This window comes from Oncorhynchus nerka, linkage group LG3, assembly GCF_034236695.1.
Source record: "Oncorhynchus nerka isolate Pitt River linkage group LG3, Oner_Uvic_2.0, whole genome shotgun sequence".
Taxonomy (NCBI): Eukaryota; Metazoa; Chordata; class Actinopteri; order Salmoniformes; family Salmonidae; genus Oncorhynchus; species Oncorhynchus nerka.
The window spans coordinates 65,548,207-65,569,627 of NC_088398.1; the positions used below are offsets into that span (position 1 = coordinate 65,548,207).

Here is a 21,421-nt window from a genome sequence, read left to right on the forward strand (position 1 = left end):
CCCCGTAAAGAAATCAGAATACATTTAATTTATTAATGAAACAAATATTTTTGTGGTTGAAAATGTTCTTTTTTCACATAAGTAGTGTGTGTACTGGGCCTTTACTAGTCTTGTATTAGCGGACCCATATACATGTAACTGTCTGTAGTGGGGGCTACATTGTTAGGATGGGGAGACATGTATATCCATCATCTTTGTTCCAGCTAAACTTGAAGAGGACATTAGGCCTACATATTTACAAAAAGCGTATTCAAAACATTTAACTAAATTGTTACCAGATAAGTGCAGTGAAATGTGTTGTTCTAATGAAGATCTACAAAAGTAAGTAAATAGCCGTAATAGACTGAAAGATATTAGGTAATTTCATCAAACTTGTGAAGCTCTCCATGCTTATTAGTTGTTAATTCAACATACACTATATATACAAAGGTATGTGGACACCCCTTCAAATGAGTGGATTATGCTGTTTCAGTCACACCTGTTGCTGACAGGTTTATAAAATCAAGCACACATCCATGTGTAACAGTATAGCTTCCGTCCCTCTCCTCGCCCCTACCTGGGCTTGAACCAGGCCCTTGCTGAGCAAGGGGAACAACTACTTCAAGGTCTTAGAGCGAGTGACATCACCGATTGAAACGCTATTAGCGCGCACCCTGCTAACTAGCTAGCCATTTCACATCGGTCACACATGCAATCTCCATAGCCAAACATTGGCAGTAGAATGTCCTTACTGAAGAGCTCAATGACTTTCAATGTGGCACTGTCACCGTCATAGGTTCCAACAATTCAGTTCATCAAATTTCTTCCCTGCTAGAGCTGCCGTCAACTGTAAGTGCTGTTATTGTGAAGTGCAAACAAACAAGTGCAAACAACACAAACTCACAGGACTGCGTAGTGTGTAAAAATTGCCTGTCCACGTTTGAAACAATTTTATACAGACTTCCAAACTGCCTCTGGAAGCAACGTCAGCAAAATACATTTTTGTTGGGAGTTTCATGAAATAGGTTTCCATGGCCGAGCAGCCGCACACAAATCACCATGAGCAATGCCAAGCGTCGGCTGGAGTGGTGTAAAGCTTGCCGCCATTGGGCAGTGGAGCAGTGGAAACACGTTCTCTGGAGTGATGAATCACGCTTCACCATCTGGCAGTACGACTGACAAATCTTGGTTTGGAGGATGTCAGGAGAACGCTACCTACCCCAATGCATAGTGCCAACTGTAAAGTTTGGTGGAAGAGGAATAATGGTCTGGGGCTGTTTTTCATGGTTCGGGCTAGGCCCCTTAGTTTGTGTGAAGGGAAATCTTAATGGTAGAGCATATAATGACATCCTAGACAATTCTATGCTTCCAACTTTGTGGCAATAGTTTGGGGAAGGCTCGCTCTTGTTTCAGCATGACAATGCCCCCGTGCACAAAGCAAGGTCCATGCAGAAATGGTTTGTTGAGATCAGTGTGGAAGAACTTGACTGGCCTGCACAGAGCCTTGTCCTCAACCCCATCGAACACCTTTGGGATGAATTGAAACGCCAAACTGGGGTTTCCCCCGACTTCCCATAGAGATATCTAACAGCTACTGGTCACTACACATATTGAATTATATTTAATTTCACAAGAGAATGAAATGCATGCCTCACTCACTAAAGTATAGGTTTAATTAGCATCCAACCAATCAGTGTGTGAATAAAACCAACACAAAGAAATGTAGACTAGTACTGTACACACATACCACCCAACCACCACTACTGAGCCCACACACCTTGTTGATAAGAAAAAGGCAGGTGTGCAGACTAAGTTAATCTTTAAGCATGTTTCAACATAACGTATTTTGGGGGAGGGGGTTGGGAGGAAGTTGAGACCGACTGCCGTGAACCCCCATGTGGTCCACAGAAGTGGCTCCCATAACATCAAACAGACCAAGCAGAGCCACAAAGACTCCACAGGCAACAGTGTGATCCTACATGTAGTTCCAAGGCTGAAATACAAAGATGTTACAGTGCACTAACCAAAGCAAGGCCTTGAGTAAACTTACATGACACAGTCTATTTCTAACCTGCATTCAAATGACTAACTAACTGAAAATACCTGCATTGTAACTAGACCTGCATTGTAACTACTAACTCGGTGAATTCACTGTGCACTAATCAAAGCAAGGTCTTGAGTACTATGTTAGTGAAAATACCTACATTCTAACTACTAATGTACTGAAAATAATTGCATTCTAACTATTCATGTAGTGAAAACACCTGAATTCTAACTACTAATGTGGTGAAAACACCTGAATTCTAACTACTAACTACCTACAGTAACTACTGGTGACCACAAATGCAATGCTACACTAATACTAGGCTAAAACAACGAATAATATAGGGTTAATCAGTGATAGGGTTAAAAACTTCTTAGGGCTGAGATCCCGCTAAGTGGGATCGATATGACAACAGCCAGTGAAAGTGCAGGGCGCCAAATTCCAAACAACAGAAATCCCATAATTAAAATTCCTCAAACATACAACTATTTCACACCATTTTAAAGACACAATTCTTGTTAATCCCACCACAGTGTCCGATTTAAAATAGTCTTTACTGCAAACGCACCACAAATGTTTATGTTAGGTCAGAGCCAAGTCACAGAAAAACAGCCATTTTTCCAGCCAAAGAGAGGAGTCACAAAAAGCACAAATAGAGATAAAATTAATCACTAACCTTTGATGATCTTCATCAGGTGACACTCATAGGACTTCATGTTACACAATACATGTATGTTTTGTTAGATAAAGTTCATATTTATATAAAAAAAATCTCAGTACACATTGTCGTGTTATGTTCAGTTTTTATAGCGTGCATCTAGGTGGTAGGTGTAGGAGTCAGGCGCAGGAGAGCAAGGATGTCTGAGAAGCGTGTTTTAATAAGAAAGTCCACCAACACAGGAATGGCACAATCAAAAGGTACAACGCCCTCGACAACAGAGAAGCCGTACAAACGCACGGAGGAACAAACAAAGTTCCGATACTCATATACTTCAGAACCCTTGAAAACAAATAACGGTAATACCTAATCGAGCACCTCAACAATAATAAATAATCCCGCACAAATTTAGGCAGGCAACAGGTTACAATTATACACACAGAAATTAATGCAAATGAAACCAGGTGTGAAAAAGAACCAAAGACAAAACAAACAGAAAAGGAAAAAGGGATCGGTGATGGCTAGTAGACCGGTGACGCCGACCGCCGACCGCCGCCCGAACAGGGACAGGAGCTACCTTCGGTAGAAGTCGTGACAGTACCCCCCCCTGACGCCAACGCAGGCCTCGAGGATGACCCCGAGGACGAGGCGCAGGGCGATCCGGATGGAGGAGGTGAAACTCCCTCAGCATAGGTGGGTCCAATACGTCCTCCACCGGCACCCAGCATCTCTCCTCCGGACCGTACCCCTCCCAATCCACGAGTTACTGAAGACCCCCCACCCGACGCCTCGAGTCCAGTATGGACCGAACTGCATTCGATGTCCAGGGGGGCGGAGGGACCTCCCGCACCTCAGCTTCTTGAAGCGGACCAGCCACCACCGGCCTGAGGAGAGACACATGAAACGAGGGGTTAATACGGTAATAAGGGGGAAGCTGTAACCTATGAAACACCTCGTTAATTCTCCTCAGGACTTTAAACGGCCCCACAAACCGCGCACCCAGCTTCCGGCAGGGCAGGCGTAGGGGCAGGTTTCGGGTCGAGAGCCAGACCCGGAACACCGGGGCCTCGCTGCGGTGGCGGTCAGCACTTGCCTTCTGCCGCCCCTCGGCCCAATTTAAGGTACCCGTGGGCGGCCTCCCAGGTCTCCCTTGAGCGCCTCACCCAATCGTCCACCACAGGAGCCTCGGTCTGGCTCTGATGCCATGGTACCAGAACCGGCTGATAGCCCAACATGCACTGGAAGGGCGATAGGTTCGTAGAGGAGTGGCGGAGTGAGTTCTGGGTTTCTCTGCCCAGGGGATATACTTCGCCCACTCCCCTGGCCGGTCCTGGCGATACGACCGCAGAAACCTACCCACATCCTGGTTCACTCTCTCCACCTGCCCGTAACTCTCGGGGTGAAAACCCGAGGTAAGGCTGACCGAGACCCCAAACGTTCCATGAATGCCTTCCACAGCCTGGACGTGAACTAGGGACCCCGATCAGAAACTATGTCCTCAGGCACCCCGTAGTGCCGGAAGACGTCAGTAAACAGTAATACCTAACTGAGCACCTCACAATAAACGACTAACCCCGCACAAACTTAGGCAGGCAACAGGTTAAAATTATACACACAGCACCAGCATCCACACAGGTTGCAAATACAATCTCATTCTCCCCAACAACAGGAGGAGCATTGACTGTCACACTCCCCACATGAGGAACTATGACCAGAAAACAAACCAACAGAGAACAGAAAACATGAACAAGTCATTAATTATAAATGTGGAATTATACATGATAAAACTACCAAACACACACGCACAGCCCGTCATGTGAAACTTATTCAAATGCTCATGTCACATGACCAACGTACTTTAAATAAACCCTTTCATGTTCTCTATCTGGCCAATTGCAATATACATCATTAGTAGCTATACATTTACTATATTGTAGGTTTGGGCAAATCCAGTTTTAACAGGTTTTAGCTGTTTTAGCTGAGGTATTGAGGTATTACGTTTCACACACACATCACAAAAGCTGTTTTTCATCTTCAGTAGTTCCACTGAAAAACATTGACAGCCCATTGATTATACTGTTAAGGGATGCTGTATATAGTGGTGTGTGTGTATATATATTGTGGAGTACAGCAGGTCAGCCACCAGGGGGAGACTCGTAGAGGCCTGGTGACAGACAGAGTATACATCACCAGGCGATGGCTCCATCTACTGGACGTGACAGGTCTCGACGGGCTCTCCTGCCAGGACTAATTGGGGCTGATTGCTCACCAGCTGTGCAAGGCCCACAAAGCTGCCAGAAGGGCAGCACACAGGGGAGAGTGGGGGGAAGAAAGGACTCCCGTATAGTTGGGGATGGTTGCAGGGATGAGGAGGGAGTTCAGTTTTGTGCCTGACAGGATACAGTGTGTCTGATCTGTGTAAACGTCTTGACGTCTTCTGTCACCATATATATATGCCAGTGCTCCACCATTAGGGAACTATTCTGCCCAAAATGCAGCAACTACACTTTTGGTCAAATTGAGTTAAAGACTGAAATCAGGCTTTGTAGTATCTGTTTTATATTGTGTCCGGGTTTAATTATGTTCCGTTTCAAAGAAAACGTAGCTTGGAATTTGCAGTAACTACAAAGTCCAAGTAAAAACCAAGTTAATGTAACATATACACCGGGAGTCAGGAAGAATATGCAAAAGGTGAGTTTTAGAGTCCCGCGATTCCCCGGGATTCCGAAGTTTCCTGGATCACCTTGTACTCAGACCATTTTGGTAGATAGGCCGGAAGAATCCCAGTGTCCAGAAGATTCCATCGGATGTGGCAGGGCTTACAAACTATTACGGACTGGATTTCCCTTTGTAGTCCGTAATAGTTTGCAAGCCCTGCCACAATACTGCTAAATAGTTAGTTAAATAGTTAACCAAATAGCTACCCGGACTATCTTGATTGACACTTTTTACTCATCACATACGCTGCTACTACTGTTTTAAAAAAAATAAAAAAGCTCTGCATTGTTGGGAAGGACCTGTCAGTAACATTTCACTGTTAATCCACACCTGTTGTTTATGAAGCATGTGATGAATAACATTACATTTTATTTAGATGTTATTTTATTTCGGCCTTGGATACATTCTTTGAATAGTCCTCTGAATAGAAAAATAAAGCAAAGGTGCCAATGCCATTTAGAAAGAGATATATCTGAGATATATTGCATTTAATTCCTAGATAAAAGCATAATACCTAGATTTTAAACCATGGGTTTGTTGCTATGCTGTAAACAAGCAAAGCAACAACCCCTAAGCACCACCTTCTGACTATATAGTACAGAGGTGTATCTGTCTCTCATGCTCTGGTACAAATGACGTCCATATATTTCCATCACCTCAGCACTGTTGTTATCAGTTGGTCAATGCCTGAAATAGAAATGCTGTACATTCTCTCACCCAGCACCTCTCCTCACTCTCTCACCCAGCACCTCCCCTCACTCTCTCACCCAACACTGTCGTCTTTCTGTTTAATCTATCTCCTTTTTTATCTCTCAGTCTTGTGGGTCCATGTTGATGGTGTTGTGCAGCATCAGTTGCTAGGCAATTTTCATAAATCACCTCCTCGTTGCATTGTTGGACATAAAGATAGCCTTGGTTTCAGTTGACCCCAGTCTAATCAAATACCACACCATACCAATGGAGACCTACGGACACCTTTACCAACCCATTTCACATTAACCTCTTGAAGCTATGGGGGCGCTATTTCATTATTAGATAAAAAAAAACGTGCCCGTTTTAAGCGCAATATTTTGTCACAAAAAGATGCTCGACTATGCATATAATTGACAGCTTTGGAAAGAAAACACTCTGACGTTTCCAAAACTGCAAAGATATTATCTGTGAGTGCCACAGAACTGATGCTACAGGCGAAACCAAGATGAAACTTCAAACAGGAAATGAGCAGAATTTTTGAGGCTCTGTTTTCCATTGTCTCCTTATATGGCTGTGAATGTGCCCTGAACGAACCTACGCTTTCTGCCGTTTGCCCAAGGTGTCTGCAGCATTGTGACGTATTTGTAGGCATATCATTGGAAGATTGGCCATAAGAGACTACATTTACCAGGTGTCCACCCGGTGTCCTTTGTCGAAATTGCTGCGTAATCTCCAAGCTGCACGCATTCATCCATGTGATTCAAGGGAGAGAGGAGACTTCCACGAACGATATATCATCGAAGAGATGTGTGAAAAACACCTTGAGGATTGATTCTAAACAACGTTTACCATGTTTCAGTCGATATTATGGAGTTCATTTTGAAAAAAGTTTGGCGTTTTGATGACTGAATTTTCGTTTTTTTTGGTAGCCAAACGTGACGCACAAAACGGAGCGATTTCTCCTAAACAAATAATCTTTCAGGAAAAACTGAACATTTGCTATCTAACTGAGAGTCTCCTCTTTGAAAACATCCGAAGTTCTTCAAAGGTAAATTATTTTATTTGAATGCTTTTCTGGTTTTTGTGAAAATGTTGCCTGCTGAATGCTAACGCTAAATGCTAACGCTAAATGCTACGCTAGCTATCAATACTGTTACACAAATGCTTGTTTTGCTATGGTTGAGAAGCATATTTTTGAAAATCTGAGATGACAGTGTTGTTAACAAAAGGCTAAGCTTGAGAGCTAGCATATTTATTTCATTTAATTGGCATTTCATAGCAAAGTGTTTCACTCCTCCACCCTTATCTTTGTCTTCCCCTCTTTCTCCCTGCCCCCCCCTCAAATCAAATCAAATCAAATCAAATTTATTTATATAGCCCTTCGTACATCAGCTGATATCTCAAAGTGCTGTACAGAAACCCAGCCTAAAACCCCAAACAGCAAACAATGCAGGTGTAAAAGCACGGTGGCTAGGAAAAACTCCCTAGAAAGGCCAAAACCTAGGAAGAAACCTAGAGAGGAACCAGGCTATGTGGGGTGGCCAGTCCTCTTCTGGCTGTGCCGGGTAGAGATTATAACAGAACATGACCAAGATGTTCAAATGTTCATAAATGACCAGCATGGTCGAATAATAATAAGGCAGAACAGTTGAAACTGGAGCAGCAGCACAGTCAGGTGGACTGGGGACAGCAAGGAGTCATCATGTCAGGTAGTCCTGGGGCACGGTCCTAGGGCTCAGGTCCTCTGAGAGAGAAAAGAAAGAGAGAATTAGAGAGAGCATATGTGGGGTGGCCAGTCCTCTTCTGGCTGTGCCGGGTGGAGATAATAACAGAACGTGGCCAAGATGTTCAAATGTTCATAAATGACCAGCATGGTTGAATAATAGTAAGGCAGAACAGTTGAAACTGGAGCAGCAGCATGGCCAGGTGGACTGGGGACAGCAAGGAGTCATCATGTCAGGTAGTCCTGGGACATGGTCCTAGGGCCCAGGCCAGTTGAAACTGGAGCAGCAGCATGGCCAGGTGGACTGGGGACAGCAAGGAGTCATCATGTCAGGTAGTCCTGGGACATGGTCCTAGGGCCCAGGCCAGTTGAAACTGGAGCAGCAGCATGGCCAGGTGGACTGGGGACAGCAAGGAGTCATCATGTCAGGTAGTCCTGGGGCATGGTCCTAGGGCTCAGGTCCTCCGAGAGAGAGAAAGAAAGAGAGACGGAGAGAATTAGAGAACGCACACTTAGATTCACACAGGACACCGAATAGGACAGGAGAAGTACTCCAGATATAACAAACTGACCCTAGCCCCCCGACACATAAACTACTGCAGCATAATTACTGGAGGCTGAGACAGGAGGGGTCAGGAGACACTGTGGCCCCATCCGAGGACACCCCCGGACAGGGCCAAACAGGAAGGATATAACCCCACTCTCTTCCTCTGTCTTTCCATCTCCTCCCTCTTTCTCTTCCCCGCTTTCTCCTGTAATAGAGATCTGTAGTATAGACAGAGTGTTAGCCAACATTAGCCAGCGATTTTCATGAATAGTTAACGTTGTGTTATGCTAATGAGCTTTCGAATAGAATTACACTCCTGGATACAGGTTTTTTCGTAGCTAAACGTGATGAACGAAACGGAGCGATTTCTCCTAAACAAATAATCTTTCAGGAAAAACTGAACATTTGCTATCTAACTGAGAGTCTCCTCATTGAAAACATCCGAAGTTCTTCAAAGGTAAATGATTTTATTTGAATGATTTTCTGGTTTTTGTGAAAATGTTGCCTGCTGAATGCTAACGCTAAATGCTACGCTAGCTATCAATACTGTTACACAAATGCTTGTTTTGCTATGGTTGAGAAGCATATTTTGAAAATCTGAGATGACAGTGTTGTTAACAAAAGGCTAAGCTTGAGAGCTAGCATATTTATTTCATTTCATTGGCGATTTTCATGAATAGTTAACCTTGCGTTATGGTAATGGGCTTGAGGCTGTAGTCACGATCCCGGATCCGGGAAGGCTCGACGCAAGAAGTTAAAGGCCAATTACATGTAAAAGTTCAATGTAAATTGTCATTTCAGGAACATTACATTGCACACTCTTGGCATTCTCTCAAACAGCTTCACCTGGAATACTTTTCCAACGGTCTTGAAGGAGTTCCACATATGCTGAGCACTTTGCTGCTTTTCCTTTACTCTGTTGTCCAACTCATCCCAAACCATCTCAATTGGGTTGAGGTTGGGGAATCGTGGAGGCGAGGTCATCTGATGCAGCACTCCATCACTCTCCTGCTTGGTCAAATAGCCCTTACACAGCCTGGAGGTGTGTTGGGTCATTTTCCTGTTGAAAAACGAAAGATAGTCCCAATAAGTGTAATCCAGATGGGGTGGCGTATCGCTGCAGAATGCTGTGGTAGCCATGCTAGTTAAGTTTGCCTTGAATACTAAATAAATCACTGACAGTGTCACCAGCAAAGCACCCCCATACCATCACACCTCCTCCTCCATGCTTCACGGTAGGAACCACACATGCGGAAATCATCCGTTCACCTACTCTGCATTGCACAAAGACACAGCGTTTGGAACCAAAAATCTAAAATTTGGATTTATCAGACCAAAGGACAGATTTCCAATGGTTTAATGTCCATTGCTTGTGTTTTTTGGCCTAAGCAAGTCTCTTCTTCTTATTGGTGTCCTTTGGTAGTGGTTTCTTTGCAGCAATTCGGCCATGAAGGCCTGATTCACACAGTCTCCTCTGAACAGTTGATGTTGAGATGTGTCTGTTACTTGAACTCTGTAAAGAATTTATTTGGGCTGCAATTTCTGCGGCTGGTAACTCTAATGAACATCCTTTCTTGTGGTGGTCCTTATGAGAGACAGATTCATCATAGTGCTTGACATTTTCCAGATTGACTGATCTTCATGTCTTATGTAATGATGGACTGTCATTTCTCTTTGCTTATTTGAGCTGTTCTTGCCATAACTAGGTATATCTTCTGTATACCACCCCTACCTTGTCACAACACAACTGAAGGACAGAAATGTCTTTTAACAAGACAAATGAACTTTTAACAAGGCACACCTATTAATTGAAATGCATTTAAAGTGACTACCTCATGAAGCTGGTTGAGAGAATGCCAAGATTGTGCAAAGCTTTCATCAAGGCAAAGGGTGGCTACTTTGAAGAATCTCAAATATAAAATATATTTGAATTTGTTTAACACTTTTTTGGTTACTGCATGATCCATAAGTGTTATTTCATAGTTTTGATGTCTTCACTATTATTCTGCAATGTAGAAAATAGTAAAAATAAATTAAAACTCTGGAATGAGTAGGTGTGTCCAAGCTTTTGACTGGTACTGTATATTAAAGACTATTTCTCGGCTGCTATAGGACTCTGGAAGTAACACATTCAAACCTCAGCCACAGGTATACACCAAACATTGAAATACACATAGAAAGGTTTAATCTTGCAAGGGTTGTATAATTTAAACCAGTCACATATGTGCCTATCACTTCACTTATAGCAAAGTGTTTCACTCCTCCACCCTTATCTTTGTCTTCCCCTCTTTCTCCCTGCCCCCCCCCCCACTCTCTTCCTCTGTCTCTTTCCATCTCCTTCTTTCTTTCTCCCTCCTCTTTCTCCTGTAGTAGAGATCTGTAGTATAGACAGAGTGTTAGCCAACATTAAAGCAGATTAACATGGTTGATGCACGCATCAAACACTATCTGTTTGTGATGATAGAACTATGATGCATTGGTGGAGAATTTGATTTGAATCGCAGAAAGTTGACATAGCTCAACTTATACAATATACTTCAACCCTATGCAACTATGTACGAGTGTGTGTGTGCATGTACAGTGGGGCAAAAAAGTATTTAGTCAGCCACCAATTGTGCAAGTTCTCCCACTTAAAACGATGAGAGAGGCCTGTAATTTTCATCATAGGTACACTTCAACTATGACAGACAAAATTAGAAAAAAATTCCAGAAAATCACATTGTAGGATTTTTTATGAATTTATTTGCAAATGATGGTGGAAAATAAGTATTTGGTCAATAACAAAAGTTTATCTCAATACTTTGTTAAATACCATTTGCTGGCAATGACAGAGGTCAAACGTTTTCTGCAAGTCTTCACAAGGTTTTCACACACTGCTGCTGGTATTTTGGCCCATTCCTCCATGCAGATCTCCTCTAGAACAGTGATGTTTTGGGGCTGTTGCTGGGCAACAGGGACTTTCAACTCCCTCCAAAGATGTTCTATGGGGTTGAGATCTGGAGACTGGCAAGGCCAGCATGGCATCCTCACCATGCAGAAACATGTCTTAAACCTGGGAGTCAAAACTAGCTTCGCTGAAAGATTCATCTTCTTGAAGCAACTCGGTCTCGCTGTATCTATCTATTTCCTCTATAATTTGGGTTAAATCTGTACCTATACCTAGACTTGTTTTAGCTTTTCCTGATTTCGCCATATTTTAAATATATAAACTTGTTGAAAATTCTATTGAATATGTACTGCTATGCGTAACACCAGTGTCTCCGTCAAGTAGGATTTGCAATGGCGAATGAACCTCTTTTACGCCAGAGTTTATGACAAAGGCTGGTCTTCAAACGTATAACACCTGAAACCCCACCTCTTTAAGGAATACCTAGGATAGGATAAAGTAATCCTTCTCACCCCTCCCCCCTTAAAAGATTTAGATGCACTATTGTAAAGTGGCTGTTCCACTGGATGTCATAAGGTGAACGCACCAATTTGTAAGTCGCTCTGGATAAGAGCGTCTGCTAAATGACTTAAATGTAAATGTAAATGTATTACATATTGTCGTTTACCTCAGCTCATTGGCTATCTTCCAAGCTAGATTTCAAGATGATCAGTGGTCATTGGGCCAAAATACAGTCAGTCAACGATCGACCGGTCCTACCATTGGTGCACACATGATGTAATTTATTGGTGTCTTCAAATCGGTTTGTTTCAGTCAATACGTCCCGGGAAAAGAACCATCAAGTATGGTTGTGTTAGTAACAACCAGAGGATTGCAATGAAACCAACCATGACTGGATAAACTTTGTTTAGTGTGTGTAATTACCACGAACGCATCGTCCAAAGTTGAATGAGACGCAAATCATGACGCAAGCGTTTACAGATGTTTTGTGTTAGGCTATAAAAATGGATTTTAGCAAACAAAACGAACATTCACTGTGTAGTTAGGACACTTGGCATTGCCACCAGAGGAAGATCTTCAATGGTAAGAGATTTATTTTATTGTTATTTCTGACCTTTCTGACGCTAATGCTTGGTTGGAAAATGCTGGTAATACTTGTGTGTGCGTGGCGCCGCCCTCAGAAAATAGCATGTTTGCTTTCGTAGTAACGGCTTTTTGAAATCTGACACAGAGGCTGGATTAATAAGACGTTCATCTTTTAAATGATGGAAGATACATGTATTTACAAGAATGTTTAATATAACAAATGGTGTATTTAGAATGTTAGCTCTCTGCAGTTTCACCGGATGTTGGCCTGGTGGGACGTTAGCATCTCACCTACCCTAGAGAGGTTAAGTTTTCATTTGTTTGTTTGAACTTGTAAAATCTTAATTGAACAATGTTCTTGTTTTTGAAAGAAAAGCACATTTTTTGTCCATTAAAAGAACATAAAATTGATCAAAAATACAGTGTAGACATTGTTAATTTTGTTAATTTTGTAAATTGCTATTGTAGCTGGAAATGACAGATTTTCTTATGGAATATCTACATAGGCGTACCGAGGCCCATTATCAGCAACTATCCTTCCTGTGTTCCAATGGCACATTGTGTTAGCTAATCCAAGTTTATAATTATAAAAGGCAAATTTATCATGAGAAAACCCTTTTGCAATTATGTTAGCACAGCTGAAAACTGTTGTCCTAATTTAAAAAGCAGTAAAACTGGCCTTCTTTAGACTAGCTGAGTATGTGGAGCATCAGCATCTGTGTGTTCGATTACAGGCTCAAAATGGCCAGAAACAAAGACCTTTCTTCTTCTATTCTTGTTCTGAGAAATGAAAGCTGTCCCATGCAAGAAATTGCCAAGAAACTGAAGATCTCGTACCACTCTTTGTACTACTCCCTTCACAGAACAGCGCAAACTGGCTCTAACCAGAATAAAAAGAGGAGTGGGAGGCCCCCGGTGCACAACTGAGCAAGAGGACAAGTACATTAGTCTCTAGTTTGAGATTTTTTTTTTTATCACATGTCCTCAACTGTATCTACTAAATTAGTGAAAAGATCTGCATTCTAACTATCAATGTAGTGAAAAGACCTGCATTGTAACTACTAAGGGAGTGAAAAGACTTGCATTCTAACTACTAATGTAGTGAAAAGACCTGCATTCTAACTACTAATGTAGCGAAAAGACCTGTATTTGTAACGGCTTTCCTCTTCCTCTTCTGAGGAGGAGTAGCAAGGATCGGACCAATACACAACGTGGTAAGTGTTCATCTTGGTTTTTAAAAAGAATAATGAACACTGAACAAAACAATAAACGGCAACGTGAAAAACAAAACCAAACGAAACAGTCCCGTGTGGGAACAAACACTGACACGGAAAATAATCACCCACAACTCAAAAGTGAAACCAGGCTATCTAAGTATGGTTCTCAATCAGGGACAACGATTGACAGCTGCCTCTGATTGAGAACCATACCAGGCCAAACACAGAAATCCCAAATCATAGAAAAAGGAACATAGACAACCCACCCAACTCACGCCCTGACCATACTAAAACAAAGACATAACAAAAGAACTAAGGTCAGAAGGTGATAGTATTCTAACTGCTAATGAAGTGAAAAGACCTGCATTCTAACTACTAACGTAATGAAAATACCTGCATTCTAACTACTAACGTAGTGAAATGACCTCTACTCTAACTACTACTGTAGTGAAAAGACTTGCATTGTTACTACTAAATGTAGTGAAAATACCTGCATTGTAACTACTAATGTAGTGAAAAGACTTGCATTGTAACTACTAATGTAGTGTAAAGACCTGCATTCTAACTACTAATGTAGTGAAAAGACCTGCATTCTAACTACTAATGTAGTGAAAAGACCTGCATTCTAACTACTAATGTAGTGAGAAGACCTGCATTCTAACTACTAATGTAGTGAAAAGACCTGCATTCTAACTACTAATGTAGTGAAAAGACCTGCATTCTAACTACTAATGTAGTGAAAAGACCTGCATTCTAACTACTAGTGCAATGTAAAGACCTGCAATCTAACTACTAATGTAGTGAAGAGAACTGTATTCTAACTAACTACCTACAGTAACTACTGGTGGCCAAAATGACATGCTACACTAATGTTAGGCTAAAACAACAAATAATACAGGTTTCATGAGGGATAGGTTAATGCATGTATCATAAGGCAGCTGTTAGTGGAGTTTCTGTTCCCAGTGGATCACTAGCCACACCCTTGGTTTCATGGTTCCTCTTATAACTGCTCTCTGTACCAATAGTACATAAGGTTGCATAATATGAAGGAACACATTTTGAGCAGCTACAAGTACCAGCATCAGTCCGGGTTTGGCTAGTCATTACTGACAAGATTCTCCATTTGACATGTTATTTAGATTAAACCTGGCCTCAATTTAGTTGGCTTCAACATGCAACATACATTCATACACACACACACACACACACACATACATACACACATACATACATACATACATACATACATACATACATACATACATACATACATACATACATACATACATACATACATACATACATACATACATACATACATACATACATACATACATACATACATACATACATACATACATACATAGATACAGGAGTAATGTTGCTCCCTCTGAAGTCACAAAGACCCTCCAGGAGAGGTGCTAAAAAACTGAAACGAGGGCCAGCACTATGTAAAGCTGTGGTGGAGGAGTGGCCGAGCCGAGGTTTCTAATGTCACAGTGAATACTGCATAGGGTCTCTGTTCATTAGATGGTTGGAGAATTGGAGAATGTGCAGACTGGAATTCTTCCCACACCCAGTGCATGAATGAGATTCTTCTGGCATCCGCTCTCAGTCTGTCCTGTGATTTCTTTAAAATAGTACAATAAATATGCCTCATGAATAGACAATAGCACAAACAATAGATGTTTTTAATAATATTTCAAAATAAATTTCAAAAAATGTGTGTTTCTTACATCAAACTACTTGTTCCTTATCCGCCTTCCTGGTTTGGAGTGTCAGAACCCAGAAGTCCCAGGTTCATCTTCCTCAACCTTGTCATCAGATATTATAACAGTATTATTACATAGCAAAAAGTGGCTGATGAGATAGATTACTCAAGCAACAATGGTGGACTTTAACATAGTCACATACCTGTGGTGGTGCCTGGAACTGGTGATTGGCCATGATTGAACTCCTGTCATTGAACTCCCCCCAAAAAATATTATATGAACTTGAGCCAAATCAATATATGATCATCTAATGGCAATTCGTTTATTTTTAAATGCAAAATTAAGTTCATAATATTACAGTAGTTGATATTACCAAGGAAACTGTCCGTATTTGCACTGGTACCATATTAGTGCAGCCGCAGCAACAATCAGACAGAGAATGACAACGAGTAGAACCCAACAGGCAGCAGAGGACTCTGTGAGGAGAGAGGAGATACAGTTAATATAAGTCTGTATTTACAATTACATGTCATTTTGTTTTCCTAGCAGCTGCATTTACGTGTAACTTTGTTGCCCTAGCAATCAGTATAGCTTTGTTGTAAACCCTTCCCTGCAGAAAGTTAAGAGATAATACTAGGTTATAAGACATGTACATATGCAGCAAGAGATAAGTGTATCATGACCATCTTAGTAATGGTTATACAGTACCTTCCTGTAGAAAGGGGAATGAGGCCATAAGTTTGAAACTAACACATGCAGTGAAAGATAAGTGAGCATCTGGCTCAACTTTGTTATCCATGATACAACACATTTCTCAACCTCATATATATGTGTGCCATGAATACCTATATCATTGCCAGACACATTTCCCTATGGTACAAGAAAGTATTCAATAAATCAAGCAATCAAATCAACAAACCAATCAAACGATCGCATAACAATTATAAGCAACTTATAAAACAGTATAAGAAACCAGTTAAGCAACCAGCAGTGGTGTAAACTACATATGTAAAAATACTATAAAGTACTACTTAAGAAGTTTTGGGGGGTATCTGTACTTTACTTAAACTTCTTATGGCTGGGGGGCAGTATTGAGTAGCTTGGATGAATAAGGTGCCCAGAGGTGCCCAGAGTAAACTGCCTGCTCCTCAGTCCCAGTTTCTAATATATGCATATTATTAGTATATGTGGATAGGAAACACTCTGAAGTTTCTAAAACTGTTTGAATGATGTCTGTGAGTATAACAGAACTCATATGGCAGGCAAACACCTGAGAAAAAATCCAATCAGGAAGTGGGAAATCTGAGGTTGGTCGATTTTCAACTCAGCCCCTATTGAAGATACAGTGGGACATTGGTCATGTTTCACTTCCTAAGGCTTCCACTTGATGTCATCAGTCTTTAGAAACTGTTTGATGCTTCTACTATGAAGGGGAGCTGAATGAGAGGGGAATGAGTCAGAGGTCTGCCATCAGTCACGTGCTGGTCATGCGCATTTCACATGAGAGGTATCTCCCGTTCCTTTGCTTTTCTGAAGACAAAGGAATTCTCAGGTTGGAATATTATTGAATATTTATGTTAAAAACTTCCTAAAGATTGACATCGTTTGACAAGTGTCTACGTCCTGTAACGGAACTTTTTCACATTTCATCTGCAACTATTGAACACGTTTCATGAGTTTTGATTTGTTTACCAAACACGACAACAAAAGTAGCTATTTGGACATAAATGATGGACATTATCGAACAAATCAAACATTTATTGTGGAACTGGGATTCCTGGGAGTGCATTCTGATGAAGATCATCAAAGGTAAGTGAATATTTAAAATGTTATTTCTGACTTCTGCTGACTCCAACATGGCGGACATATGTATTTGTTGTCTGAGCGCCGTACTCAGATTATTACATGGTTATTACAGTATTTCTGTAAATTGATGTGGCTCTCTGTAAAATCACCGGATGTTTTTGGGAACTACTGAACATAACGCGCCAATGTATACTGAGATTTTTTAATTTAAATATGAACTTTATCAAACAAAACATACGTGTATTGTGTAACATGAAGTCCTATGAGTGTTATCTGAGGAAGATCATCAAAGGTTAATGATTCATTTTATCTCTATTTCTGCTTTTTGTGACTCCACTCTTTGACTGGAAAAATGTTTTTCTGTGGCTTGGCTCTGATCTAACATAATCGTTTGTGGTGCTTTCGCTGTAAAGCCTATTTGAAATCAGACACTGTGGTGGGATTAACAACTAGATTACCTTTAAAATGGTATAAGATACTTGCATGTTTGAGGAATTTTAATTATGAGATTTCTGTTGTTTTGAATTTGGCGCAGTGCACTTTCACTGGCTGTTATCATATCGATCCCGTTAAGGGGATTTCAGCCCTAAGAAATTTTAACAATTTATATTTTCGACAACTTTTACTTTTACTTCACTGCATTCCTAAAGAAAATAATGTACTTTTTACTCCATACATTTCCCTGACTCCCAAAAGGGTTTGTTACATTTTGAATGGTTAGCAGGACAGGAAAATGGTCCAATTCACACACTTATCAAGAGACCATCCATCCCTGTTCTACCCTACTGCCTCTGATCTGGCGGACTCACAAAACACAAATGTTTCGTTGGTAAATGATGTCTGAGTGTTGGAGTGTGCCCCTGGCTATACGTAAATTAAATAAAAAAGACAATTGTCCCATCTGGTTTGCTTAATATATTGATACTTAAGCATTATTTTGCTATTACATTTACTTTTGATACTTAAGTGTATTTAAACCCAAATACTTAGACTTTTACTTATGTAGAAAATTGCTGGGTGAATTCCACTTTTATGTAAGTCATTTTTTATGAAGGCATGATGTACTTTTTCCACCACTGTCAACCAGTATGAATAGTGTGTGTGTGTGTGTCTCATGTGATTCTCACCAGAGGATGTGTGTACATAGAAGGAGCCAGTTGCTCGTCCGTAGGGTTGGAGGCCTCACAGACATAGAGACCATTCAGCTCAGAGTTGAGACTGAGGAAGTTCAGTGTGTCTCCTCCCTCTGCTCTCACTGAAGACCCAGGCCATGGCTGGGCCACTCTGAGGGGGAGAGAGAGAGAAGGAGGTCTGTGTGTGTGTGTGTGTGTGTGTGTGTGTGTGTGTGTGTGTGTGTGTGTGTGTGTGTGTGTGTGTGTGTGTGTGTGTGTGTGTGTGTGTGTGTGTGTGAGAAAGACAACGGCATGATTTGACTGCCAGCACAATTCAACAACTGTCCTTTAGAAATGAACATACTGATGATTCAAGCCTACACTACCATTTTAAAGTTTGGGGTCACTTAGAAATGTCCTTGTTAATTAAAGAAAAACAATTTTTTATATTTACATTTACATTTACATTTAAGTCATTTGATCTGACCCTACGCACACTCACTAGACTTTATATACAGTACACACTCACTCACACACCCACACTACACTGTTACTCCCACACACATCCCTCACACATTCAAACACTACATATGCACACACACACACATAACAAAGATGTATACCAACACAGAAACACACACACACTTCTACACATAATTTTCTGCAGCAACTCTGTTCCTTATTTTACTCTTATTATTATCTCTCCTGATGCCTAGTCACTTTACCTTGCCTTCATGTACATATCTACATCAACTACCTGTACTTCTGCACATTGATCTGGTACTGGTACTTCCTGTAAATGGCCCCATTGTTGTATGTTGTTTTGTATTTCTCTTGTGTTTGTTACTAATTGATTTATTATAATGCTTTTTTAAACTCTGCATCGTTGGGAAAGGTTTGTAAGCAAGCATTTCACTTTAAAGTCTACACCAGTTGAGTTCAAATCAAATTTTATTGGTCACATACAAATGTTTACCAGATGTTATTGCGGGTGTAGCGAAATGCTTGTAAATTCGACAAGTTTGATTTGATAGAGAGAGACATTGAGAGAGACAGCGAGTGAAAGAGAGACATCGAGGTGGTTACAGTTACTGCAGATATAGAATGTAAATAGACCTACACTCACACACCCATACCAAGGCAGATATATGACACCCATAACAATGACTCTACAGTCTCTGAGCAGTAGGTGGAACTTAAAACCTTTTAAGGATTAGCCCCTTTTTTTCTAATTTTCCCCTAAAATGACATACCCAAATCTAACTGCCTATAGCTCAGGCCCTGAAGCAAGGATATGCATATTCTTGGTACCATTTGAAGGGAAACACTTATGGAAATATGAAAGGAATGTAGTAAAATATAACTCAATAGGTCTGGAAAAAAAGATAAAACAAAGAAAAAATCAACTGTTCTTTTTTTTGTACCATTATAATTTTTTGTACCATCATCTTTGCAAGATAAAGGCCATAATGTATTACTCCAGCCGAGGTGCAATTTAGATTTTGGTCATTAGATGGCAGGAGTGTCTTTGCAAAGTTTTAGACTGATCCAACGAACCATTGCATTTCTGTTCCAAATGTTGTATTAAGACTGCCCAAATGTGCCTAATTTGTTTATTAATAACTTTTCATGTTAAGAATTGTGCACTCTCCTCAAACAATAGCATGGTATTCTTTCAGTGTAATAGCTACTGTAAATTGGACAGTGCAGTTAGATTAACAATAATTTAAGCTTTCTGCCAATATCAAATATGTCTATGTCCTGGGAAATGTTCGTGTTACTTACAACCTCATGCTAATTGCATTAGCCTATGATAGCTCAAACGTCCGTGGAAGGGACACCGATCCCGAATAAGTTTTTATTCCACAGATGAGGCAACACTAAGAATTCAGTTGTTTGTGAACCTGGTCTTCCTTCATTTCAGTTTGATTACTTGCAGTAGAGGAGCAGTACAATGAAAGCTTTGTAAAGGTCCATACCACTCTGTGCTAGGCTAGATCAAAGGCTTTGCTCTGTGGAAATGGTTTTACATGGAACCCAAATGGTTCTACCTGGAACCAAATGGGTTCTACCTGGATCGCATAGGGGTTATTCAAAGGGTTCTAATATGGAGACAATCTAATAAAACGTTTTTGGTTCTAGATAGCAGCTACAGTGAGTTTATACTTACAGTGGATGTTTATGTTGTAGTTGTAGGTCTTCTCTGTTACCAGGGCAGACTGGTTGATCACACACTGGACCTGCTGCTGATTGGCTGCTCTGGTTGGCACCCCGAGCAGGTGGCTGAGTACTGTGGTGGTTCCGTTGGTGTGCTGGGTGGAGTTAGTCACTGTGCTCAACAAACTGCCCAATGCACATGTCTTCCACCTCACATCTGCCTGTGGCTTGGCACCAGCAGCCACACAGTTTGCCAAGATAACATCATTCTCCCCAATGACAGGAGGAACATAAACTGTCACACTCACCACTGGAGGAACTATGACCAGAAAACAAACAAACAAACAAACAGAGAATAGAAAACAGGAACAAGTCACTCCTTATATTTTTTTATATATTTTTTAAATTTCACCTTTATTTAACCAGGTAGGTCAGTTGAGAACAAGTTCTCATTTACAACTGCGACCTGGCCAAGATAAATGTGGAACTATACATGAAAGAACAACCCAAACACACACAGCCCGTCATGTGAAACTTATCCAAATGCTCATGTCACATGATCAACACACTTTAAATAAACCCTTTAATGTTCTCTATCTGGTCAATTGCAATATACATCATTAGTAGCTACACATTTACTGTACTGGAGGTATGGGCAATCATGTTTTAACAGGTTTTAGCTCACCCTGATGAGAGGTACATGCATCTCAGGATTTAAGTCTCACACACACCCAAAATCTGCTTTTCAGCTTCACCAGTTCCACTGAAAAGCATTCACAGCCCAGTGATTATGCTGTTAAGGAATGCTGGATATAGTGGTGTATTCTTTATATTCCAGCGTTTGTTGCACCATTAGGGAAACTATGGGTGCTTCTCCTGTTTACTGCTTGAGAAAGAGGATACACTCTTAGAAATAAAGATTCAAAGACATAGGGTTCTTGTACAAAGACATAGGGTTCTTGTCCCCACAGGGGAACCCTTTTTGGATGTCATTGAAACTCGTTTTTAAACCACTCCACAAATTTCTTGTGAACAAACTCTAGTTTTGGCAAGTTGGTTAGGACATCTACTTTGTGCATGAT

At 41.0% G+C, this 21,421-nt stretch overlaps 1 pseudogene; it reads right to left on the reverse strand.

Moving 5' to 3' along the window:
- Positions 1-3,444: 3,444 nt before the first annotated feature.
- On the reverse strand, positions 3,445-21,002 carry LOC135563038 (cell adhesion molecule 2-like; annotated as a pseudogene).
- Positions 21,003-21,421: the final 419 nt, after the last annotated feature.